This window comes from Lissotriton vulgaris, chromosome 2_1, assembly GCF_964263255.1.
Source record: "Lissotriton vulgaris chromosome 2_1, aLisVul1.2, whole genome shotgun sequence".
NCBI lineage: Eukaryota > Metazoa > Chordata > Amphibia > Caudata > Salamandridae > Lissotriton > Lissotriton vulgaris.
In genome coordinates, this window is record NC_141687.1 from 963,684,235 (window position 1) to 963,694,308 (window position 10,074).

General features: G+C 48.5%; 1 pseudogene; it reads right to left on the reverse strand.

Moving 5' to 3' along the window:
* Positions 1-294: 294 nt before the first annotated feature.
* Positions 295-3,640, reverse strand: LOC147731493 (28S ribosomal RNA; annotated as a pseudogene).
* Positions 3,641-10,074: the final 6,434 nt, after the last annotated feature.

Genomic DNA, 10,074 nt, shown 5'->3' on the forward strand with positions numbered 1-10,074 from the left:
CAGAGTGTCAAGATGGTAGCCAATGACAAGAATAGTGCTCAGGAGATTCCTTCCTAGAGCCAACAACTAGCTTTTTGCCTTCAGGTAACTCGGCTAATGCCTACTCTGGCCATGTGATTCTCCTGCTGACCTGGGAGGGAATTGCCCATCCCTGCACACACCGGCAAAGGGCAGGAGGGAGACATTCTTGTGTCTCACTGCTCATGTTGGAGGCATCCTCCGACAGCCCACACCCTTTCCCACTAACCTTACAGCACAGGAATTCTGAGGGGGCATGGGCTTCCACGGTGGGAGACAAAAGCTTGGTTTAGAGGATGACTTTCAATAGATGCAGTAAGGTATCTGCTCTGCGGCTTATGAAACCCTGACAGAGAATCAGGTAATCTACAAATGGTTTAGCACCTGGTGCCTCACAAACAAGCACTATGATAAGGGCAATGGAGGTGACCCCCTTACATCTGAAATTCCAGTCCATTTGCAAGTGGCTCTACTCACCCACCAAGAGGCCGGCTATCCAAGGCTAACCGAGGCCCCACAGCAATGTGGTATTGTTCAGGTTAAGCGGGGACTCTGACTTAGAGGCATTCACAGATTCCACAGACATAGCTTGGCCCCAGTGCCTGCTCAGCCATGCACATACACCATACACAAGGCACTCCACAAGACCGGCCCAGCCTACCTCAACAGACGGCTCTCCATCTACATCCCCAACTGACAGCTACGCTCCCCGACCTCTCACTCGCCACCGTCCCGCGCATCAGAAGAACAACCACTGGTGGGAGATCCTTCTCCCACCTCGCCGCCAAGACATGGAACACCCTCCCACTGATCCTACGACAGACCCAAGACCTGCTGACCTTCAGGAGGGTACTCAAGACCTGGCTGTTCGATCAGTAGCGCCCCCATGCCTTGAGACACTCGCGGGTATGTAGTGTGCTTGCCAAATGATTAATTGACTGATTGATTGAAATGTCTGAATGGGCATCTTCTCTCTCTTGTACAGAGCAGGATTACTATTTGCAACAACACATCATCAATAGGGCAACCTAATCTGTCACATGATGGTCTAAATTCAACTCACAGTCCCTATTAGAGGATGAACAATCCAGCACTTTGTGAATTCTGCTTCACTATGATAAGAGCCAATATTGAAGGACCAAAAACTTACATTGCTTGGCATGCTTGGCTGCCACAAGCCATTTATCCCTGTGGTAATACTTTCAACACCTCCAGCATGAAACCCAAAAAGTTAGAAGGATAATAAGGCCTTGCTTTCACACTCTGTGTTCATATTGAAAATCGAGATAAACAAGTTTATTAGATTTTGCTCCACAGAAGGGTCCTGTCCTTCCTGAGCTTGCCTTAAGACACCTGCATTATCAATGGAGAGGTGTACCTCCCCTGTCAAACTCTCCACCTGAAAGGTCCCCAGAGCATGTAGCTCCCCTACATGGCTTGCCCCGTCCCCCCACGCCTGACCGGGCAAGTAAAAAAACAATAAGACTAGAGGTATTTCACCGACAACCTTGGGCCTCTCACTTATCCTGCAACTCTCATGTCTCTTCCCAAAGCCAGATTAGAGTAAAACTCAACAGGGACTTCCTTTCCCACTAATTCTGCCAAGCCCATTCCCTTTGCTGTGGTTTAGCTACATAGTAGGTAGGGACAAATAGAATCTCATTTATCCATTCATGCGCATCACTAATTAGATAACAAGTAATTTGTCTACCCTAATAGTGTTATGATTATGTCTGCTGTTTACCTGCCCTTCATTGAATTTCTTCACTTAGAGATTAAGATCACTGGGAAGAAATCGCATTACATCACATCAACTCGCTTTGGGCTGATGTGATGCTTTGTTTTAATTAAACAGTCATATTCCCCTGGTCTGCACTGGTCATAAGTCAGCCACCTAGCGCTGGCCGAGGCAGAACACCTCCAAGCATCCCGGCCAGGGGCACAGGGGGGAGCCAACCTCCACAGCTGGGGTGATCCACAGAAAAGGCCCGGCTTGTGTCCAGAGTCACCGCTGTCCCCGAGGGTGATGCTTCATCCATCTGCGGTGCGACGCCAGCCCCATTTTTCACCCCACCCTGACTGATCCAGTCCTTAGAGTCAATCTTTATCCCAAAGTTACGGAACAGACTTGCCAACTTCCTTTACTTACATTGTTCCAACATACCAACAATTGTTCCCGTTGGTGACCTGCTGAGGATACAAGTATGGCTCAGACCAAGATGTACACCATCTCTCCAGGATTTTCAAGGAAAAGAGAGAGCTTATCAGATGCCACCAGAAGCCAAAGGCTGTAGCCCCTCTCTCTGGGTTAACCCATTCTAAGGCACCCTGCCCTTCAAAAATAAAATGAAATTTTGCTGGCTTCTCCGGGATAGTTTGTGTTACCATACTGGATGCTGCAAGGGCCCCCATCTCCACCCCGCTGGGTTTGGGGTTCTGAGCTCAACTCTCTTTTGGTTGGCCTACGGCAACAGAGGCCATCCCTTCCGAACACAGCTCATCCATCTCTTAGGACCGACTAATCTATGTTCAACTGCTGTTCACATTGAACCCTTCAACACTCCGACCTTCAAAATTCTCATTTGAATATTTGCTATTACCACCAACAAATGCACCTGTGGTAGCTCAGCCCAGGCTCTCCCCAAGGGCTTCTGTGTGCATTGCATCGGCCCCATATTCATATATTCATTGTGACTTAGCCCCTGCGGCTCTCAGAACCTGTGACAGTTGTGAATGAGCCTGATGCTCCAGCACCATCCATTTTCAGGTTTAATTGCTTCAGCAACACCTTTTCTGGTGTCTAATGAGCATTGGCATTGAATGCCTAAACCCACAGTCGATACCCGACTCCACAACATAGAATAGGTTGAGACCGTTTCGTCCCAAGACCTCTAATACATTCAGTTTCCCAGGTAAAACTGGGGCTTCCAAGGGCCAGCTATCATGAAGGAAACTTTGGAGGAGCCCACTACTAATAGTCTTTTGCCCATTTTCACAAGCTGGGTGACCAATTTGTAATTCAGGACCACCACGGAAATCCACCAGGTTTTACTCTCGCTTCACCCTGCCCAGACATTTTTCACTATCTTTCGAGGCCTATCCCACAAGCCCATGCTCCAACTCCCATAGAAAGAGGGTGAGATGGGCTGGTGGTGCATCTACTGCAGGGCAACAGTGGGATCCCACCCTAGCCAGCACACACCAGCCGGTTGTATGGCGTTTCAACGCATGCTTTTACCAGGAATGCATTTACAACACATGTATTACAATGCAAGTCGTTACAACGACTTGCGTTGGGGGGCGCTGGATAGTGGAATAGTTTAATTTTCTATTCCAACTCCAGTCCCCGTGGATAGTAGGGAAGGTGTTGGATAGAAAATTAAACTATTCCCTATCCAACAGCACCCTCCAGCGAAAGTCGTTGTAACAACTTTTGTTGTAATTCCTGCGTTGTAATGGTAGTGCGTGGTAAAATTTTCGTTGTAAACGATGTTCCCCCCTGCATCCACCCCAAGACAGGTATAATGTGCAGCAATCTTCCCTCTATACTCTGGTTAGTTTATTTTACTTGGTTTAGCAATATGCTTACATTTGGCACAGTGCTATGTCTGATCTGAGGTCATAGTCGGATGCCAAATTATGGGGGAGCAGGACCATTTCTCTGGGTTGCAAAAGGGGGGGCTATTTTGCACAGGTGAGTAACTGCATAACACCTTTTCCTAGGTCAGATAGTTAAGTCAGCATTGCCAGCATGGATGCCAGCCCCTCTGAATGTATTAGCTCTAGAATTACCACAATTATACAGGTAACAGATGAAGTGTTTGAAATAATCATAAGTTATGTAATGAGCCATTCACTGTTTCACTGTAACTGAACTTATACATGCATGATTTCATCTTTGAGACAAGCATAAGCTAGAGCAGGATCAACTAGATAGCTGTACCTGGATGGGAGGAGAAGCCACATGCCCAATCTGACTAACTCTCACACCCCTCCGGTGTTTGCTATGAGAGCCCCTGCCTGCCTGCAGGGGGCTGCGGGGTGGGGGCATTCACACGGGAAGTGGGGACCCAGCCTGCTCTACTTCAACAGAAGGTGAGGCAGGCCATGGCACAGCTTGAGCAAGACACAGTTGTGGTTTGTTTCGTCCTGGGCAACTGGGACCACCCCATAGAACGATCATTCGGATGTCCTGTAGAAATTTGCTGAGTAGAGAAGGGCAACAGGCCGGTGAGTGGGGCCGAGGCCACCAGGTGACATTCAATCAACCATTCAGAGGTTTATAGAGCACAGTTACTCACGCAAAGGTCTCAAGGCACGGGGGGGGCGCTGCTGATCCATCTGGGCACTGGGGTTCAGTCGAAGAGCCGGGTCTTGAGATCCTTTCTGAATTGGGTCACGGTTGTGTATTGCCTGAGGAGGAGGCGCAGGGTGTTCCAGGTCTAGGTGGCGAGGTAGGTGAAGGGTCTTCCTCTGGCTTTGGTCTTTTAGAACCGTGGGAAAGTGGCCAGGGCCAGTTTGGTGGAGCAAAGGTGTCTGCTGGGTACGTGGAATGCAAGGCGGTGGTTCATATCTGCTGGTCCTGCGTCGTGGAGGACATTGTGGAGCTTGAAGGTGATTCTTTTGTTGACTGGGAGCCAGAGGAATTCTCTTTTTTTTATTTCAGTACATTTGTATTGAATGAAAAGAGTTTTGTATATACAAGGTACAGTGTACGGGGGTACAGTCAAAAGATCGCATGGGGGGGTGGGGCATAAATAGTGGTTGCAATGACATTTTGGCCGGTGGGGTTACATATGGCCTCTGTGTGACATGGCTGCGGCGTTAGTTCTGTGATAGAATTTGTCTTTGGCCCATGCCTGTCTCCCCCGACGGCGAGAAAGAAAGGAAAAGTGGGAAAGGAGAAAAGAAGGGCTGTGGTGTTTTGAACATTCTGCTGTTTTCTCAGGAGTTTCTGGGTAATGCCAGCAGAGTGTGTCGTCGTAGTCGAGTCTGCTGGTGATGAGTGGGTGGGATTCATCTGAATGTCTTTTGAAGCAGGCAAAGCATGTGGAAGCATGATGAGGATACAGCATTGTTCTGACAGTTTATTGTGAGTGAGGAGTCCAGCATGATGCAGAGGTGACGTGCGTGGTCCGTGGGAGTCGGAGGGTTCCCAATGCGGCAGGCCACCAGGAGTCACCCAAAGCTCAGGGGATGGGTCTCAAGATGAGTACTTCGGTCTAGTCCGAATTGAGTCCGAGGCAACTGTCTTTAATCTATCCATATGGAAACAGCTTTTATAATGCTGTTGATGTTCACTCTGGTGGCTGTGGATTCGTTAGTAAGGGAGAGGAGCAGCTGGTGGTCATCGATATAGGAGAAGATGTTGAGTCCGTAGTTCTTAACAATGGAAGCGAGGGGGGCTATGTAGCTTTTGAAGAGGGTAGCACTCAGGGAGGAGCCCTGGGGCACTCTGTAGCTGATCTCTTTGGGTGCTGAGAGAAACTGAGGTAGTCTGACTTGCTGTGTTCAGCAGGTGAGGAAGGAGAGAATGCAGTCCAGGGCTTTGTCGCGGATGGAGTCTCGTGATTAGGGTGCAGTGGCAGACGGTGTCGAAGGCGGTCAAGAGGTCCAGCAGGATGAGTTCTGTGGTTTCGCCCTGATCGAGGAGGGATCGGATGTCGTATGTTGAGGCAAGGAGTGCAGTCTCTGTGCTGTGGTTGCTTCGGAAGCAGTATTAGGAGATGCCCACACATGGTTCATTTACACATGGTTCATTTTGATGAACATGGAGAGTTGGGCATTGATGGCCTTCTCCATGACCTTGGCTAGGAAGGGCAGCAGGGAGACAGGTCTGAAGTTTTTGAGGTCTGTCGGGTCGGTAGACAGCTTCTTCAACAGGGGTTGGTCTCAATGTGTTTCCAGTCATCTGGGAAGGTGACAGTCTCGATAGAGCAGTTGATGGTGCAGCGAAGCTTTGGGGTGATGGTGGTGGCTGCTCTATGGAAGATGTGTTGTGGGCAAGGGTGCAAGGGGGCTACTGAGTTGATCCTCTTCATTGCTTTGTGTGTCATCTATGGTGAGGGGGGTTTAGTTGAGCAGGATCTGTTGGGGTGTGCATCGTTGGGTGCAGTGGTGTCAGGCAAGATAGCAGGGTCTTGGGTGTTACATTTTCATAGATCTGCCAGATTTTGTGGTGGAAGAAGGTGCTGAGTTTATTGCAGAGGTATTGGAAGGGTAGGATGTTTATGGGCCTGTAGAACTCCTTGACGATGGCAAAGAGTTCTATGCTGTTGTGTGCATTGGTTTTGATTCTGTGTTGGACAGCTGTTTTTTGTGGTTTTCAGGAGGAGGTGGGTGGTGTGCAGTGACAGGAGTTTGAAGCTTGCATGTGTTTTAGGGTTTTGTTGTTTCTCCATCTCTTCTCAAGTCATCTATAGGTGCATCAGGACTTGTGTAGGGTGGGAGTGAACCAGCCGGCTTTCTTGGGAAGTTGCTTGCCCGGTGCCTGTTTAAGAGGAACCAGAGTGTTGGTGCAGTTGCAGATCCATCGGTGGAGGTTGCGTGCTGCGGTGTTGATGACCGTTGATGTTGGTAGTGTGGTAGTGCTGGGAAAAGTGGTGAGATTTTCTTCAATGACCTTTTTTTAGGTACGAACGCGGGCAGTGAGGGCGGTGGTGTTCAGTGGGTGTGGTGCAGGGAAAGTGCACGTTGAGGTGGTCCATCCAGAGGAGTTCGTGGTGAGGTTGTAGTTGTTGTTTCTGCTGGATGAGAAGACGAGGTTGAGTATGTGACCTGCTGCATCGGTCAGCAAAGTGACAAGCTGTTAGAGTCCGATGTTTGTGAGGTTCTCCAGAAGGGATGCAGTGTTCTGGTCACAGGGGTTGTCCAGGTTAAAGTTGAGGTTGCTGAGTAGGATGTCATTGGTGGATGTGAGAACCTGGGGTGGAATGAAGTCAACAATGGTGTTGGTGAAGGGCGGCTGGGGGCCTGAAGTCCTGTAGATGAGGGTGGCATGGAGGGTGGGTGGGTGGATGAGGTTGTTGCCAATTTAGGGTCTCTCCATGTTGTAGATGTTGTGAGGACTAAGTCTGGGAACCCAGAACTCCGCTCCGCCCGTGGAGTTGCAGAGATTTCTGCACTGCACGTAAGAGTTTTTTCCCTTACTAACATTTATCAACATCAATTTTGCAAGCATGAGCGAGGAAAATCTACCTCCCAGCGAGATTTTTCCTTGTTGGTGATTGTCAACATCAAGTTGGCGAGCTAGAGCGTGGAAAATCAACTTACCGGCGACATTTCTCAACATAGGCGGTCAGATTTCTCATTGCGAGTGGTCGCATATGCTCTTGGCCGCTCTCTTTGAGAAAGCTGCAGCTCGATTTAAAATCTACTTGAGTGGCAGAAAGGAAGCAGCTCTCGCTTGCGCTGTGAATGGTGCAGTTCGCGATGATTGCACAGTACAGACAAGCACCTAGCACTGAAAACCACAGCGAGCAGCATTTATGCTATGCACTTCGCCGCTTGCGGAGCTCCACATAGCGCGGCAGACTTTTTTTCCACTCCGTGTAGCACGGCAGAGTTGTTTTGCACTACACAGAGTTCCGCTTGGCAGAATTCCACAAACTCCCAGGCTTAGTGGGAACATGGGTCCCTTTGGGCCCCAGAGTGTACATTTTTCATGATTGCTGGGGTGTCTTCTTCGGTGAGAGATTTCCATTTAGTCAAGTGTCTGTCTTGGTTGATGATGGTAAGGTTGGTGATGAGATCTATGGGATCTGATTGTTGTTCAAAGTTACTTTGGATTGTTTCTATTTTGCTGTGGAAGAAGGTGTGCCGGGAAATGAAGTCCAGGGCTAGGTGTGTCCCCCCTAGAGCCCGCTCGTGCTCTGATCAGAGCTTCTTATCCCGGGCAGGCAGGGGAATCCTTCCCGAGCCTGTTGTTCCCTGTCCTGGAATCCAAGTAACACAGCAGGTCATGGAACGGATCCCAGGAAATTGAGCTTATCTCCAGGCCAGCTGGAGTACTGAGTCTGGGCCTGGTAAGAGGTTTTATCTCAGAAAGCAGGGTAGATTTTCTCGAACCTTTGGGCCTGTGCTGGGCATTTTGAAAATCGACGGGCTGAGGAATGAATCCAAAAAGGAGGGGAATTCCATCCACAGGCCAGCCAGATCTCTGATCCAAGGTCTGGTCACAGTTTCTGAACCCAGAAAAGCAGGGGAGACCTATCCCAGCCTGCGGGACCCTTTTTTGAACACTTTGAGACATGGTGGGCTGGAGAAGGAAGCCCAGGGCTGGGGGCTTCCATTCCAGTGTCAGCAGGAGCTCTGACTTAAAGCCCGGACAGAGCTTCTGAGGCTGGTCAAATGGGGGAGGTCTGCCCAGGCCTGCGGGACCCTGTCCCAGGGTCTTTCAGACATGGCAGGCTGGGGAACGGAGCCCAGGGCCAGGGGTTTCCAACCTAGTGCTTGCCTTTGGCCCAGTCAGATTTTGTTTTATCCTGAGCAAGGGAGACATTCTCTGGGCTGCAGGTCTCCATCCTTGGCAATTCAAGACCCGGCGGGCCAGAGAACTCAACCCAGAATGGGGATCGCCACCGCTTTAACCTGAGGCCTGATCATATCTCCTTTACATGGGCAAGATGAGGAGCGCTCCTCAGGCCTTCAGATGCCCGCTATGGCAACCATTTTGTTATGGCTGCCTCAGAAGAGGAATAAATGCTTTGGCAGTGCATGAGACCTGGGTTCACTATGTAAAGTTGTATAATATTATCGTATGATCAACAGAATGCAGAACAATGTCATACATTCACCCCAGTACAGAGATCTGGACCTAAATTCATAGTTTTTTAGCTCACCATGCCATTCCAGTTTGGACCCAGCCATATGCAAATGGTCTTGACCCTGCACCCAATGGGAACAGTCCAGCCCGACATGCCAGGCCAGATCCTCCCTGGACTGGAAACAAGCATCCTAGGATCAGTTTCAGGTTTTTAGCCCTCATCAGCCAGGATAGCTTGACTCCAGTGCATGGAGAACACGGGACCCACGTATGGGTATACCCATCCCACTCGGGGTGACAAATGCAAAAATGCAATAGTTTATTTTGCATAATATTATCTTATAGCAAAGTATAACTTTGACAGGTGGGTGCAAAAGTTACAAAAGAGAGGCAATATGGCTGAGCCTTGTCATAAATTATGGGTCATATATTGAATCGTAGGCAAATATAATGCAAATGTCACTGATCATGGTTAAGACATCAAAAAGATTTGCATCATGATAGCACTGAACCAGACTGGCTTTCCTGAGCAAGCCAGGTTAGCACAGTGCTATTACCCACTGTGTGAAAGGCTACTGAGAAGTCCTATACTAAAATGGCTTATAGTCTCAAATGACAGAATGTTGTCATTGACAATCCATTACTATGCCTCTACTAGGGCATATACTAGTGTGTGAAATGTAAAAGGATGTCTTGAACCTGACCCACTAAGAGTGCCTGCAGATAAGCCAACATTTTTGACTTGGATACATGATATGTGTTAGATGGCTAACTTTTTTTAGGTCCCTAGTTTCCAGAGGTCTTCTTAGTAGTGGTGTGATAACAACACATTTAAAGATAGAGGAACACGTTTAGAAACATGGGAGGAGTTGGATGTAGGCAAGACCATCTTTGACACTTAGGAAATAGCAAATGAGAACTATAGCATTTGTCTCAGAAGAGGTCAGTGGGGACCCAGAACATGTTCTCTTCATAACTAATGTCTGAAAGTCGTATGTTGCAAGAGGCTTAACTGAATTATAAGACCATGTGTGGATTGGTCTACATGTTTAGAGGTAAATAGCCAACGTTCTGAGAGTTGCCCATGAGGCTGTCTATGTTTCATAAGGCGACTCATAAATGATTTGGATTTTCTCAGCCAATAATTTCAGTGAGGCTCCACATTAAAATTGAGAAGGAATGATGGCTCGAAGCAGAGCACTAGGGTTATTCAATTTGTTTATGTGTGGTAAACGCGCATATATTACAATCTGTTTATTCATATTTTTTTTAGTAGATTTACACTGTTTTAA